At 47.6% G+C, this 15,927-nt stretch overlaps 1 protein-coding gene across 5 annotated transcripts in view; it reads right to left on the bottom strand.

The window, feature by feature from the left end:
• LOC121589334 (ATP-binding cassette sub-family G member 8) overlaps positions 1-15,927 on the bottom strand; it is a 31,744-nt gene that overhangs the window by 14,202 nt on the left and 1,615 nt on the right. For all 5 annotated transcript variants that reach the window (XR_006004297.1, XM_041908158.1, XM_041908155.1 and 2 more), the window contains exon 2: positions 15,134-15,465. The gene's annotated coding sequence lies outside the window, so the exon portion shown is untranslated. The remainder of the gene's footprint in view (positions 1-15,133; positions 15,466-15,927) is intronic.

Raw genomic sequence — 15,927 nt, 5'->3', positions numbered from 1 at the left:
GTCAAACAATTATTTGATGAAAAAAAACGGGATTGGTTTACCGTTCGGTCGCGATTCATTAGGCGGTGCACCTTGAAATGCTGAACAAGTAAATGATGCGTTTCGACGCTTTCCTGGGTGTATGTTTTTTCACCCTCAACGGCTCACCCGTCCGGTTACGCGGCCCACTTTACGACCACGCTTTGTGCGCTTTGGCGTCGGCGGTTTGTTTGCTTTCAATTAAATTCCACTCCATGCGGACCCAAATATGTCGCGAAGCATTGCAATTAAGGCTAGCGCAAACTCGAACAGCAAACAAATTGCACTCTCGACCAGCGCCAACGTTGTGTTTGTGTGACGTTTCTGTTTTGTCTTTACGCGCATTCTGAGGAGATGATGAAGTGCACAAAAGAATACTAATGAACTTCCGGCCCAGTGGAAGGAATAGAAGGAGAAATAGGAAGCTGAAGTTAGGAAACAAAACAGGCTGCAACAATGCTGAAGATGTTTTCGCTTTTGCGCATTGAAGTTGTGGTTTAGATGTCACGGTTAGGTCCTTGAAGGATGGCAAGCAAATAAATTGACATTTCCGGCGAGACAGAGGGGAAGTGTGTCTGCGTCGAGGTTCCGATTTATGACTGCGACATCCTCGGAAAATGAATTTGTGACGATTGTTCAAAGCTGTACCATCAAGACGACGTGCATTGTGGTGTTTGTTTCTAGAAATGTGCCCATTTAAACCGTTCAAATACGCCGAACTTATCTATCGACTCGATAAGAAGTCAACCCAACGCTATAAACACATCTTAGTCAACCTTTTAGTAGTAATTTGCCTACGTCAAATCAAAACAAACACAAAGATGCATGCATTTTCCACTCCAACAAATTGCTCCTTTGCTACACTCTCACGATCATCGATCATTTCACTGGAATGCGGCACAAATCCGATTGCTTCATCGATCATGCAAAAAAAAAGGTAGTCGAGCGCGGCTGTCCCACTACACTTCCAGAGTAACAAATGTCAAAGTGAACATGCACAGGTAATGCAATATCCCACAGCAAGACGCAAATGTGATGCGTTGGCAGGCCTCGAGATGTGCTGAAGGCGTACGGTGGGACTTGCACTTGAACTACACAACCACTGCACGCCGACAAATGGCAACTGCCAACGGGCGAGTGACATCTTTGCATCTTGCACGGAGATAGATATAGCGAGAGAGAGAGAGAGGGACCCAAAACAGGATAGAATTCCAGTTTTCAGCTTGGACGCACGGAATGCGGACCTATCGTAGGTCCAGTTTTCCGGACCAAACAGCCGATCAGAAAAACTGGAGGGAGCTAGATCGATCTCCTATTGCGGCACCACACCCGCTCTCACCAAATCCAGCGATGCACACGAAACGTTGCAACGGCTACATTACGCAACTGTGCAACTCCAACGGGCAGTGATATCACCGTTAGGTTTGATAATCTGAAACTATGCCTCCCTTACCGGTTCCAGGACCCGGGCCGGTTGCCGAAGATTGTACGTCTTTGGTAACCGCACCACGAACTGCTGTCAAATTGTTTTAGTTGTGCCGGCCACACCGTGAGGCCACAAACTGTGTTTGTTTTAAGCTTTGCTTTATTTCTGCTTTGCAACGGTGCCGCCAATTTCGGCCATCCAAAGCCGTTCTACACGGGTAACGTTTACGACCTTGAGAAGTGGATTTTAGTGCATCGGACAGCTGCAACGTGTCGCTCAGTTTTAGCAGCGCATTCAATTGCCTTCAATTCGCGGCGAATGATACCTTATGTCATGTCGGTGCGACCAGTTCAGCTTTAGGTTTTGCCTTCAAATTGGCTTGGAAGATTGATTGGACGGGCTTTTGGATTAGAATTTTCACACCCGTTCCTGCAGTAGCGTACCAAACGGCAGCGTGCTGCTAAGTTTGGTCCTTCGAACCGGATTCGTTGCTTTGATGCACACACTTCTTGTGTTCGCGCCATCGAACGAACGGTACCTCGGCAGTACGCTGCCCTGCCTGCCTATCACAAATTATTTAACCTACTTTGCGTACGATCGTTTATCATTGACGATAGGCAAAAACAAAAAAAAATACGCAACAACATGAAGCTATCGTTTGCTCCAATACGTACCATTGTTTTCGCTTGCGCTTCCCGTTGGCATTTACATTCCCACGCAATTTATCTTGCGGCTACCTTGGCATTCACCGTTCAAACTGTTCAGACTGCTGTATAGACGAAACCAAAACAAAAAACAGCTTTACGTTTCATTGCAAAAAACAACCCTTGCTGACCATCATACACTCGACCGTGACTTGATCACTTGCGGCAGAAGAAAGCAGCAAACATTGCAAACCTATTTTAATGAGCGAAAGAACCCGCTCTGATGATGCTCGCTCAGTGTGCATCAAACTTTCGCGATCATTTTGCTACCACTGAGTATATGAGATGGGGAGGTAAATATTTTAATGTTTTTTTGTTTCGTCTGTTTATTAGTTTCGGTAAGAAAACTGGGGGAAGAAGATTTCCAAACATGACACAACAACAAACACCGGTAGCACATACCCGGGGGATTCGGACGACGGCCGGGACGCGGGTACCGGGTCGAATTGGGCCAACAAGCGGGCCCAAACCCCATTAAAGTAAAAGTCTTCTCATTTTGGAGCGAGCTGTGGCTTTCGTGGCGTCTCAATCCGTCCGTCCAGTGGCGATCCCGAGTCGCCGAGTGACGGAACGGAAGACAAATTAGCCAGTAGTAGGAACGGCGGTCAGGAACTGTTTGAAACGATCGGCGGCCACTGAGAGTCGATCAATCGTGCTTCAGCGCTTTTGGGGCGCTTCGGACGTGCCACGGTAGGCACAAATCCCCACACAGCACGGCGACTTCTACGAAGTTTTGTGTTGCGGGAAGAGCAAACGAGAGCACCGCAAGCGTCGGCCGGAATAGTGGTCGTGTGATTTCCAGTAAATTACCGGTTGTTTATACTAGGTTGAGTAAGCAGCCCACAAAAAATGAGAGAGAGAGAGAGAGAGAGAGAGAGACAAAATGCAGAGTGAAGTCTAAATCCACTGCTCTGCTGTTACTCCAGATGGTCTATACTTTTCGGAAACACCAAGTCGGTATGCCGCTGGTTGGTGACTTACTTGGTGGGTAGCGTAGGCTTCGAGCGGCGGTAAAGAGGGAACGTTTGACGTGTCACCGTGGCGCCTGTATTACTACCTACCAGCTGGCCCTGACGTTCGGCCGATGTTTGCTGACGTCTGCGAGAGTGTTTTCAACGAGAAAATCACGTGTGGCTTTACTAACAGTAGGGTCATGTTCTCTCAGTGAGTCATCGCTTGATCGCCGTTCTCGACCAGTTTCTTGAAGTGCTTCTTGCAAAAGTCTCTGCAACATCACGCTAAATCACTATCTTTTTCTCTCTGCTCTACGCGTGGTAAGGGTAAGAAACGTAACTGTAAACACCTGGAGCGTCACATGGAACGAATGTGGTGCGTCCCGCGTGATGTGTGCCTAGACCGCTCAGCTTTTCCACCCCTGCCAAGATCCGGGAGCTAAGGTTGCGTAGAACTTTCCGTCGAGCTGACTTCTTCCCCTTTAATGGGCACGTTTGACGTTTATGGCAAATAGCGAATTTGAATGTGTGTTCTGTCGGAGGGAGCGCATAAAAATGTCAACGAAATACCATCGCGAGTAACAACAGAACCTCACGTTCCGAGCGGTCGAATGTTTTTCCTATTGGATTTGCTAAACATTTATCTTATTAAACAAAGCCCGAAGAATGGCTCGAAGCTCTCTCGCTCTCGAACGCAACGTCTCTGAGGGCTGCCGTAAAGGGGCGAACCAAAGTAACAGAAAAAACGCCCGTACTCTTTGTGCGTCAATTCGCTCAGCTGGCAGGCCGGAGCTCCGAGTTGGGCGGCGTATCGCGCTCGTTACCTCTACAGCGTCCCAACAACGACGCCGGGATGGGTAGGAAAAGCCAATTCTTCCACTTTTCCCCTCAGATCGGACGGCAAAGATCGCTTCGTCACAAACACAACCTTGCACGGCCGGTACGACCCATCCCGCGGCTGTGGGGAGTGGCTGGAACGAAACGGACGTTCCAACCGAACGTACCATCATCTTCTTGCGTAAAAGCTTGGAACTCGAAGAAAAAAAAACGCCGAAGCAGAACGGTGGAAAATTCATGGACAAAATCGCACCGCGGCAGTGCAACGCAAGGCCTGGAGACGGGTTTGCAGTGAGGGAGTGAGGCGAAAAGTCGCTGAACTTTTCACGGCGCGCGCGATAAGAACGCTGGTTTGGTGTAATAATAGCACTTGCGAAGGAAATAACACATGTGCAGACGCAGCTTTCCTTATGCGGGGGTTTGTGTGGGGATGGTACCGTTCCGGTGTGTCGCTGTACACGGATTGCCATATGCTTGCAGGCTGTATTTGAATTTGCAAATTTGGTTCCTCCGGTCCGGCCCCGGTTCCTTTTACGGGTCAACCTGACAGCTGTCAAAATTGTCAAACGTAAGCGTAACTCGCTGCGACACACCAAGCACTGGAGGCCACGGTGTCAGGCGTGATCGTCCACGGGCATGACATGCCAGCGATCGCCTTGTACCGGCCCCGGGTGTGTTCAAGTTACGGATGCTGCGTATGCGGTTACAAGTTCATGCTGAAACAGTTCTAGCGAGCAGGAAAAATGCGCAAACTACCTTTACGGCGCTCTAAACGCAGCCCTTCATCCCTCCAGAAGATACTCACACAGTAGCAATTTTCCCTTTTTTCTTCTCGTCCGCCGCATGTCTTCCGCAAGTTGCTTCGTACGCCCACCCATCTCACTTTATAGCGAAGCTTTCGTAACCTTGGCTTCCTCCGGGCCTACGCGCGCGCGCACTCTTCACCCTCGTAAGAACGCGCTGCTGCCCACGAATGGGCCTGGGGTAGCTCACGTGAACCGTCTTCGCGGTGGTGGCCGTCTTTAAGCGCGTCGTCTTCGTCGTCGTTTTGGATACGCTTACGTCTGTGTGCGGGTGTTTGCTTGCTCCGCTGTGCCATTGACCTTTTCCCGCGGCGGTTTGGCGTCTTTTGCTTTGGCGTTCCTTTTGCTGCTCCTGCAAGATATATTCTTGCGGGTTTTTTTTGTTGTGTGTATGGTTGTTAAAATGCTGTTGTGGAAATGTTGTTCATTTTGGGTATGTATGGCCCAACAGCTAAATTTGTAGTAAAATGTACAAATTACAGCGAATCGAGATGAGTTTTGTTTATGTAAAACTCTTAAATAGCATTATTTTTACACTCAATTTTAAAGAAATTGATTTCTCCTAGTAAATACGGCACTTAACCACTTCTCCACAACCACAATCATCAGCAAATAGCACTCAAAAACAGCCAAAGCAAAAATGTCTGTAAACATTCCTTTTCTACCACTCATTTAAATCTTTCGATGCTCACACTTCCACCAATCAATTGGTTGGTGCTGCTTCTCTGCTAACGTTTCAAGCAATTGTGAGAGCTAGATTTTTTTTTAAATTGTAGTAGCTACAATCCCATCGCTTGTTACTTTAACTCTAATCGGACGGACATTACTGCGGGTGAGAAGTATCGCCGCGCTTGTTATGTCTTTATTCTAATTCTAGCTCGCTCCCTGCCTCGGCAGTGTGCTTAAGCATTCAATCGGGAAGCAGGAGGCCTTAGCGAACAGGTCCAGTGAGGGAAGTAACTGTAACCAGCATTAGCAAGCGCACTCCCGAACGGAAGAGGCCCTATCAAAATCGGATCCCAACGCTGTTTTGATGCTGCTGAATGCTGGGAGAGGGAGAGTAGCTTTGCTGCAGGCGGTTAAGAACACTTAGGCGGGGAAGATTTTCGTTCCTTCGAATTCAGCCCGAAGAAACATAACCATGACAGCTGATAAACGTACGTAACTATGAAGGCCGCTCCGTTTTTTTGGTTCGTGATCGTTCAACAAGATCGGGGAAAGAATGTTTTTTCCCTATCCACTGGGAAGATAAACACTATCATCAGACGCTAAGGAGCGACACTTAGGTGCGCGAGCCTCTTCAGGGTACGATCACCGGATGGTCGGATGATTGTTCTTTCTTTCCTCGTTGGCTGATACTTTAACGCTTCAACGTGCTTGGGATTTGGGTGTAAGTTATTGAGAGAAATCTTCCCGACCACTTTGCTGCCCTTCCGCAACAAGCATTCGCACACGCGCGGTGCATTCAACCTACCGATTCTCGCACTTTGCATAACGGGGGACGGGCGGGAATCGATTTATTTTCGGCCCGTACATGTCTCGAGCTCTGGAGATTTATTCCCCCTCCGCGTGTGAACCGGTTCCCCGGGGAGTGAAAACGCCTTCACATCGCGTTCGCGATGGTTTTTTTTTCTTCGAAATATCTCCTTCCCAGCCGGCGAACATTGCGTAGGGAAAGTTGAGTGACCGGTCGAGTTCAGATCACAGTCGCACAGTGTGAGAGATGCAGAGTGGAGTCGATCGTATTAGTTTGTTGTTGTTGTTTTAATGCTTTCTTCCAACACAGAGTGAAGATTTTATGCGCTCAAACCTTCGTCCGAGCGCGACCGCGGCGTCCGACCCGACGGAGACAGCATCAACACCAACAGCCACTTGTCGCTATGCAAATAAACACGCGACCTCATACGTGGTTCCCCGCGATCAACCACAGGTTAACCGCAGTGTGTTGAAAGTGAAAGAAAGTTTCTGTACCACCAGCACGACGGTTGACGGGCTTTTTGTGTTTATGTTTTTGGTTGATCACTTTCGTGACATTTGTTTATTTGCTACACTTTGGCCTGGAGGCTGTGATGACAGAGGGTTTTGCTTTATTTAGTGTGCAGTTTTCGATTCATTGTTTCCGCGCGGCAAAGACCATTCCCATCTGGTCACACAAATGGTAACAAATGAGTTTCCGCAGGGCGGACGAAAGTCCACGCATTTCCCGTTGGCAGCGGCCGGATGGGAACGGATCGATTCTTGAGCTTGTTTATATTACTTTTCACCTTGCAAGCATGCGTAATGCGGCAGGTTCAGTGGCCTCGGCACTGTGCATGGGATGTGTCAACAGAGGGGGATACATTTAAACTCACCCAGCAGCGTACAGCCTGCGACGATGCGCCATAATGTCTGTGGACAGTGGTAAAAGAACACGGCAGCGCAACAATTAACCATTTTCTAAAGATCGTCCACTGGAACTCATTTTTAACGGGTTCGTTCTATCGGTACAGCACCTTTGCGCGCTTTTACATCATTTACAACCGGGTGTCCAATTGGATACGCACCACTACTGGGGAGGAAGGGGAGCAAGAAACAGCGTTTTTCAATTCAACCTTTTTTTTGTATGACGGCACGAACGGCGTATGCGTATTTGGAGGACAATGACAGCTGACCCAGGTGTAGGGGATGGCGGCTTTTGTGGCGGGAAATGGAGTGGTTAGTTTCGTTCGTGATGGATGATGTTACACGATGACGGTTTCGATGGTGGAAAGCGCTCAAGAAAAGCGACACAGGGAAAGACAACGGCAGCCGCGAGACAAGAGCTGGTAGTACATGGTTGCACTGATACGGATCAGGAGTTTGTAAAACGCTTCACGCGTCAGGCACACGGCCGTTCTGATGTAACCATGGCACAGTGATGATGGCAGCTGATCCTATCTCAGCGATCCGGTAACTGTATCATGGGAGGAATAAGGGTAAACCATTTTTGGACGATAGAAATTTTTGAGTGCGTGTATGATTTAATTGAATGCTTTATGTTTCATTAAAATGAAATACCTAACATCAATCCATCATGAAAAAGATAACAATTTTTTAAATCCAAGATTACATTTCACTGAAATATTATTAAACCACTCGCTGCAAAGTGGTTCAGCATTGAAATGTTGCATTGTATTCTACAATTTCTCTTTTTTTGTGTGCTCACATTACTCACAAATTGCAATTTTATTATCATTGTGATGAATTGGGTTGATAAATGTAATTGTTTTCACTCTTTCCATTTCTAATCACATGATAACAGTTTCTCAAGCCCGACAGCGCCAACTTGAATGGATTCCTCCCCCTTCCAACAGCGAGAATGGCCTCGTCGTAATCACGGTGACCAACTTTCTTTCTGCTTGGCGGCTTGTAATGGAAACGAGCCCGAAATCTTCCCCCAAATTTGAGGTCAGCCGCACCTCCACGCCCCTCGAGCTCGGCTACATTACCGATGAGATACACCGCTGGCCATCATTGCTATCGGACGCCCCATTCTCTGTGTAGGCCCCGCGGCATTCGAAGCGTCCTCAAAACAGGTTCAATTTGCTCGCCAGCACACACACACACACGTGCACGGTCAAAAGAAAGCCGAACAGCACACGCAAAGCGTCCATTTCGATCCCGACCAATCTCATTTATCATCCCCGCTCGGGCAGAGTGATAATGCCGGCCGGCCGGTCGCTCGACCCTGCTCGAAAGCTAAACGTGGCCACTACACTCCACCGTACGGCCCAGCGATCCCTTGCGCCGGGGCACGGCGCTACTACCCGCAAACGCTGCTCTATGCACCTCCGTGACGCTAATGGCGTCGCGTCGCGCAAGTAGGGTTCGTCGCTTTCATCCGCAGTCTTTCGTTTTGTGCCACGTGGGCCGCGCGCTGTGCTATTGCAGGCGGCATCTAGCGCCCGGGCGAGAACAATCGTATGCACTTGCACGGGCGAAAGTGGTAATTCCGTGCACCACATACCTGCATTCACGTGATGTTGTGACGTGTGTTTTATGCGAGACGCGAGACAACAAAACGATGTCTTCCAGGCGATTGTGGAGCTAGCGATTTAGAGAAGGGAAACGTGCGGCAGGCATGTGGGAGGGCTTGTACGCTTTATTGCATCGCGTGGTTTTGTTCGCTGCTGTTGCTTCGGCGGGGGAAAGTTTTCAACTCTTCTCCGCGAATGCTGCGAGCGTTTCACTTTCACGAAGCCACGTTTTGACGGAAGGCGGAAGGCACAAGTGGCCTGTGCCACCGACGCAACCGTGCCGCCGCATGAAGGACCAATAGTAGTGAAGAAAAGGGGAACAGAGAGGGTTTTTTGTTGTTATGGAAAAATGGAATTGATGTTGATATGAGATCGAGAGGGAGAGAGCGTCTGAATGAGAACGGAATGAGCAATATACACTTTACAAAGCCATAAAGGCAAGCCTCCCAGCGGCTGCGAAGACGACAGCGACGACGACGACAGCGACGACGACGATCGATTGTATTGTTTTTCGATGAGCTCCGTCGGTGGCCTCCATTCCGGTAAAAAAATTACCCGAACCGAACGATCGCGCATCAGCAAAGAAGAAAGTAGCCCTTTCGGCCTACCCTTCTCACCCCCTTTCGATCAATGACCAAGCGAGAGAGAGAGAGAGAGTGCAATTGAGAAGAAAGAAAAATGACGATAGCGACGCGGTTGCTAATTGCTTTTGGCATTCCTTCGACAGAGATCAACCGAGACTTCCCCATCCCGCACTGACAATCGTTCGAGCTGTGGCTGCCAGCGGTATTGGTACGGGTGTAAATTTGAATGGAGAAAAGCCCTTTAATGCGTTTCAATCGAACGATCGGACTCGATCGGCGGTGTCTAGGGTGAAGTCCTATCGCAGGCCTAGAACGGTCCACCCCAAGTCGGTTTAATGGCACGCATCGGGCAACGGTTCGTTGACCCCATACTCACGATACCGTTAAGGGCTTTTCGCTGCGGTATGCTAATGGGTGGCTTGGGCTAAAACGTTGACAGTGGACAGAGCTTTTCGATAACCAGAAAGCAACGAGAGAGGTACGATATAAAATCCAATTGGATTGAAACGATTCGGATTGGACGGTGAGGAGAAATTGGTTATTTCTGTCTTTCTTTGAAGGGAACTTGAGGCAGGTGGTTCGTTTGAATTGAATGCGATTTGAAGCTAAATGCTCTAACATGTGTTGACCAGAGACATACATCAACAGCTCGCAAAAGCGTCAAATTTCTAGCAAACCATCACGACCATACAAATGATTGAGCCACTGAATTGGGTCAGCAATAATCGATTGAACGATGATGTCGTGATGATAATGTTATGCGAAATAACACACAAAGTGCAAACTAATCCGCCCCCAAAAAAATGCTACCAATTCAAAAACATTCGTGGGCCACACGATTTATGCAAATATGTTTAACCAAGTCGCACCCACTGACATGCTTCGTGGCACCTTTGAGCATATGTTTTATTCATCGGTCAACTTCAACGTGGCGCAGTGATTACAATATTACGCGCCCAATGTCGGCCCATCGGCTCCTTTAAATGACGTGCGTAGAATCCCGAAAATCCGCTACCGAACACAACCGGGCCGGGTTGGCCCGCCATACACGTACATCGCGACGAGCATTGAATTTCTCTTTTGCACTCAAAACTCTCCAAAATCTCTTCTGACCGCCACGACCACGACCAGCAGCAGCAGCAGCAGCAACATGATCTTGGCAGCCCACTCCGTCCATATATTTACATGACCGCGAGCAAGTAGCGTTGAGCTTGGGGCGCAAAATTGGCAAAAGAGGAGGGAAAAATAATCAACCGCAAACGAAAAACCACCTAACCCCATTTCTACTGCTCGGGCACGATCAGCCAAACCAAATCCGATCAGCCTGAACCGAGCCTGCGCGGTGGTAGCGAGGTGGACATGGGGAAGCGTTTGAGAAGATTATGCTACACTCGGCACACTACCGGAACACTTTGTGGGTTTCAGCGTTTCTTTCTCCAAAAGTATGTGTGTGAGTGTTGTTTTCCTTTTTTTTTCTTTTTTTGGCCAGAAATTATGTACTCCGATCGTTTGGTGCAAATGTTGCTGCTTTTCTTTACCACCCTTCCTGCTTCCCCCACCAACCCCTTTCCCCCCCTTTTTGGTACAGTATGAACTCTTACCCATGCTGCCCTCCCTGGCTTTCCCTCCCCCATTGCGCCGGGCAGGCGAAAGCTCCGGAAATGGAAGATGATCGATCGATTTTCCACCCGTCCGGCCGTCCGCCGAGCGTTCGAGAGATGCGATGCATGCGATACGCTAATGCAAATTGCAATCTCGACGATGAAATGGTGCACGGTTTGCCGTCGATATGCGAAACGCATCGTAAATCGATTGGAAAGATGATTCCTGCCCCGGTCTGCCTCCGCACTTGCTTGCCTGCACCGCTTTCGCTCCGGTCCGGCTTTCCATCGCGGTTCACGATCGTCAATCATAAGCCCTCATCATCGCTCCGAAGTAGTGCATGTAAAATTGGGTAAATTGAAATATTACTTAATTGTTCATTTGTTTACGTTCGATGTATGATGTCCGCGGTGTGTGTAGGAATGCGCTTCGATAGCTCTCTCTCTCTCTCTCTCTCTCTCTCTCTCTCTCTCTCTCTCTCTCTCTCTCTCTCTCTCTCTCTCTCTCTCTCTCTCTCGTTTAATCTACTTTTCGTCTGCCACTCCACTCTAGCTTCGGTGTAGCGATTTCTTTCGATCGATACAGGTGCGCCAAGAGGATGGCAGAGTGGGTGCTGCAAGTGAAACCACGCATTATGTGTGCAAACAAACACATCGCCACAAATCGATCACCACGCACTTCCGTGGTACGTGCGATGCGTTGCGAGCTGGGAAATTCGGCGCTCGAGAAAACCCAACAAAGAAACCACAACACATAAACATCAAGAAGTGAACCCAATTTTAGGATTTGATGGTATTTCTTTCTCTTTCCCTTCTTCTCTTTTGCATCTCACCCCCCCCCCCCCCTCTATTTTTCTCCCCACCAACCAGCACCGTTACCGACCGGTTGCGCTTTTGGCCACACGATTATTTGCGTTTTTTTTTTTTATTATTTATTTACGCACTTACGCGGGCGCTTGGTGAAACTGGGCCACCACCACACTACCCGTTGGGTAGCGGAGGGGGGAGGCAGTTTTTACCGCGTTCTGTGAGCAATCGAGTGCGGTTTAGGGGTAGACACGTTTCGGTTATCAAAAGGGGGTGCTAAATGATGAGGGTTCGATGAGCTCAATGCGATCGCGAGATGGGTGCATTGGCGCGGAAGTCGCGATTGCCATGCCGTATTAGGGCGTAATGTGCCAGGTGTGGGTCCCAGTTGATCCCACTTTAGAAAACGTGTTAGTTGGGCCCGTTTGAGCAAGCATATCTTCTTGCTCTAGTTTTCAAGCTGTGCATGTAGTAGCGTGGATAGTATGAGCAACTTTTATACTATTTTTTGTACTGATAAATTCATCACCCTCTACAATCGAATGTATTTTATACTTCTTTCAGAGTAGGACATTACAAATAAAAACGATACTGAGCTTCTACAATGCAATTGAATGAAATGTCTTACTTTTTAGGTGCTTTTTTTGTCAAAATTTTCATATTATTCGAAACAAAATCAACAGATTTATGTATTCATTACAGGAAACCCCCGGGATACGAAAACAATTTTAGATAATGTATTAATTTTATTCCAACGTCGGTTTTTTCAGAATTAGAACGCCGTATATCCGGGCTCATCGGGACTCTACCTAGCCCAAATACTTAAATAACACGGATATTGGGTTCAAGAACTTTTTTTTATCACTAATTCTTGAAGTTTTGTTTTTTTTTTTAATAGATATACATATTGTTTTGATAAAGCCTGGTCAGTTTTTGATGAACTTCATGTTATTTCAACGAAAATATTGAAAATTTGCCAAAAAATTTTGTGCCTTTTGTTATGACGATGTGCTCTGATAACGATTCTCTTCAGTACGTAATGTCATCTTTGTATTGAACTGTCATTTCTCAAACAACAGGGATATACGAACAACCAGATAAAATGATTAACGGCGTTCTACTGTATTCAAGTTCGAGTAGCTGGGGAATTTTGGGGAATGTGTATGTAATGAATATGAGTGAGAAATTAAAAAAAAATCCTTCATTGTTTTTCTAAATGACAGCTTTTAACTGTCAGAATCAAAATAGTCGTAAAACTCGGGGGGTTTGTATCTCCTCGAGCGTCTCCTGTACTTGGACAAGAGATACTGCTCAAGGCTTTCAGCTGGTTGTGTGCTTTATGGTGTAAAACTATGTAGAAAGTTATTTGTATACTATTGAAACATTGCACTTTTGCTCTACCACCGTTAAAACAGACCATTACAAATAATTACTTTTACTATGTAAACGTAGCATGTTACGGCAATGCAAACAAAATGACTTTTCAGAAATCTCCAACAAGCTTTTAGCAACCGGGTTGGCATTAGAGCTACTGTGCACTAATATTCCAAGACCAAGCAATAAATCTCTGTACACTAAATGTATTTTAAACGACATTCCGACAAAGTCATCGCTAGAGCTCCAATCGCGTCTGTTTGCCAATTTTCAAGTTGGTTTTCTTTTAAACAGCTTCCCAAATCTGTGTCGTTTCTGATACTGTTTGCCCACGTATGGCACGCATTGTTTGGCGGCTGCTTCCTACCCGCGTAGCGCATCTCGGAAGCTTGGGAACGATCTTGCACCAACGATCCTCGACGCCTGCAACCTCTTAAACGGCACGTTCCACCCTTGCAACCGCACAGTGCAGGTGCAGTTTTCGGATTGTTAATGGTCATTATGTTACATTTTATTAGCCACCTGGAATGCGCCAGCTGCAGCAATATACGGTGCAGCAAACCGTGCGCGATGGCACGCGTAACGCAATGTTGCAAACCCTAATCGACCATGATGCACCCCGTGCAATCAGTTCGGTTGGAGGGGTTTATTGAACGGTTTTGTTAAAAGCAGTGGCCCTTGCTTTGCTTTGAAGGTAACCGTTAAGGTCCATAAAGCGGTCGCTTGTTTATACGGCGTTATGATACTCGTGTAGTCGCGCACGGTATGGCTTAAGCTTCCGAAAGCAAAACAGACATCTACTCGCACGGCGGTATATATATATAGCCTTGGCTGCTACGATGTTATGATAGTGACGGGAGATTAAAAACAACAACACTTCCCAAAGAAAACCTCTGAGCCCGGGGGGGACCCCTCCTTTGTGTGCATTTGGTAATGTTTTTATGTTTTTCCTAATAGTTACACGTTCTCGTATAAAACTGCCGCTGGGTGCGGTGGGATGAGGTTGATCGGGGCGGCCCTGCGCGGAACACGCACGAGTGAGCCGCCCCGATTGCAGGCCTGCACCGTGCCTGACCTCATTGAGGCTTCGAGCGACCATTGTCGTTTTGTGCGACGGTTGACGATAGTTGCTGCTGTAACCGTGCAAGTTCGTTTAAAAAATGAAACCAAAAGAAATGCTGCTAACCACACACACACACACACATGCCTGGGCGCGATCACACAAAAGCTTACAAAACGAACGAGCGATAGGTGCACCTCTCAGGAAATCTCTGTGCGCACATAAACATAACCGCAAACCCAGCTTCAGAAGCAAAACGCAGCGACGATGAACGCTGCGTGCTGAGGTCTCAGCTGAGATCTCTGCGCACACCACCACCATACGTCACGTCGAGGGTGCCACCGGTAAGTCACCGAAGACTGCCGCTGGCAAAGGCAAAGGCAGGCTCCGTGCGGACGTGGTTCAGTTGCTTTCAGGTTCATCCATAATTCATGGACGGCCGGCTTTTCGGTTTCCTCCGCTGGCCCGGGGGCCCGACGTAGAGGGGAATGGAAGCCGGAAAAGCCGATGCACCATTTCCTTCTCCACCTCGGCGACTGTCTTTGAATCCAACCCCGCGCAAAGAAAGAATCCCCGCCAAACGCTCAAAACAAGCGCAATCGGGCAAAAGACCTATCGCATCTTGGTCCGCAGAAAACCTTGAGTTACTTTTTCGGTTACCATGACTTTTGATTCGTTCGCGTGTGAGTGTATGTGTGTATTTAGGAAGACGCTGTGACCTCCACCAACTAGTCGGCTGGAGGATAAACACAAAGACTTGTTTTTTTTTCATAGTTTTTTCGACACTAAATAGCTTTGGGTGGGTTGAATCGTCTTTAAATTTGCATTTTATTAATTAAAAGCTTCATCCAACCATTTTCCTTTATCGCCTATTACGTGTGTGGAAAACTATCGCTATCGTCATCATCTGGCCTGGGGCCGGATTTTCGCAACGGCTTTGATGACGGCTGAAAATTGATCTTTTCACTTACCGTTTTGCTCCAAAGAAATATGTTAAAGATGAGGCTTTAATCGGTCACTGTTGAACGATTTTTCTTCGACTGCTCTCCCGTGTTCCTCGTGGGCTTCACTGTGATGCTGTATCACTCTGCTTGTTTGTGATTTTTTTATTTGTTTATTTCCTTTCCGCTTGGCAAAACGATCACTCGAAATATTTGTTTTTGTGCGTAGGCTTTTCGCCCTTTCAAAACTATTTTCAATCTACTTCACCCGCAAACTAGCTTCTTTCACTTTCTTAACACATTCCGCGCGTTCACACGGCGCGCTCACATTGTCGAATCGTCGAACGGGCTAGAGGGCGGCACTGAGAAGCGAGACGAAGTTAGAAAAGTAAAACAACGAGTCCCACCACCCCCGAACTGGACCACATTAATGCAGGGGCATGGGAATCGGGCGGCAGATCAGTCGTCTTCCGGGCACATTGATGATCGCTTGTTTGGCGACCGTGGAGATCGTCTTCACAGTGGTTCACAGTTCCCATTTCTACGCTCCCCCTACGGAAGGTTTCACTCTTGACACTGTTTCACGGTCAGTTGGTCGGAATTTTTGGTCATTTTCGGGGATCAGTGGGGGTTTTTCCCCCTTCCACCCTGTGTCACCAACGAGTTTAAAGGCTAAACACCGCGATCACACTTTTTTTTTGTCTCACACCGAATCGGGGTTAACTGTTTTACATTCTAAGTGTGTCTGCCGTTTTTTCTACTTCTTTTTTATTGCTTTCTTCACCTCTTTCATGGTGAGGTTAGAAAAGGGTTTCGATTTTCAC

Source organism: Anopheles merus, chromosome 2R (genome assembly GCF_017562075.2).
Source record: "Anopheles merus strain MAF chromosome 2R, AmerM5.1, whole genome shotgun sequence".
In the NCBI taxonomy this organism is placed as follows: Eukaryota; Metazoa; Arthropoda; class Insecta; order Diptera; family Culicidae; genus Anopheles; species Anopheles merus.
The sequence above is the reverse complement of the archived record's forward strand: the minus strand, read 5'-3'. Positions and strand labels throughout refer to the sequence as shown.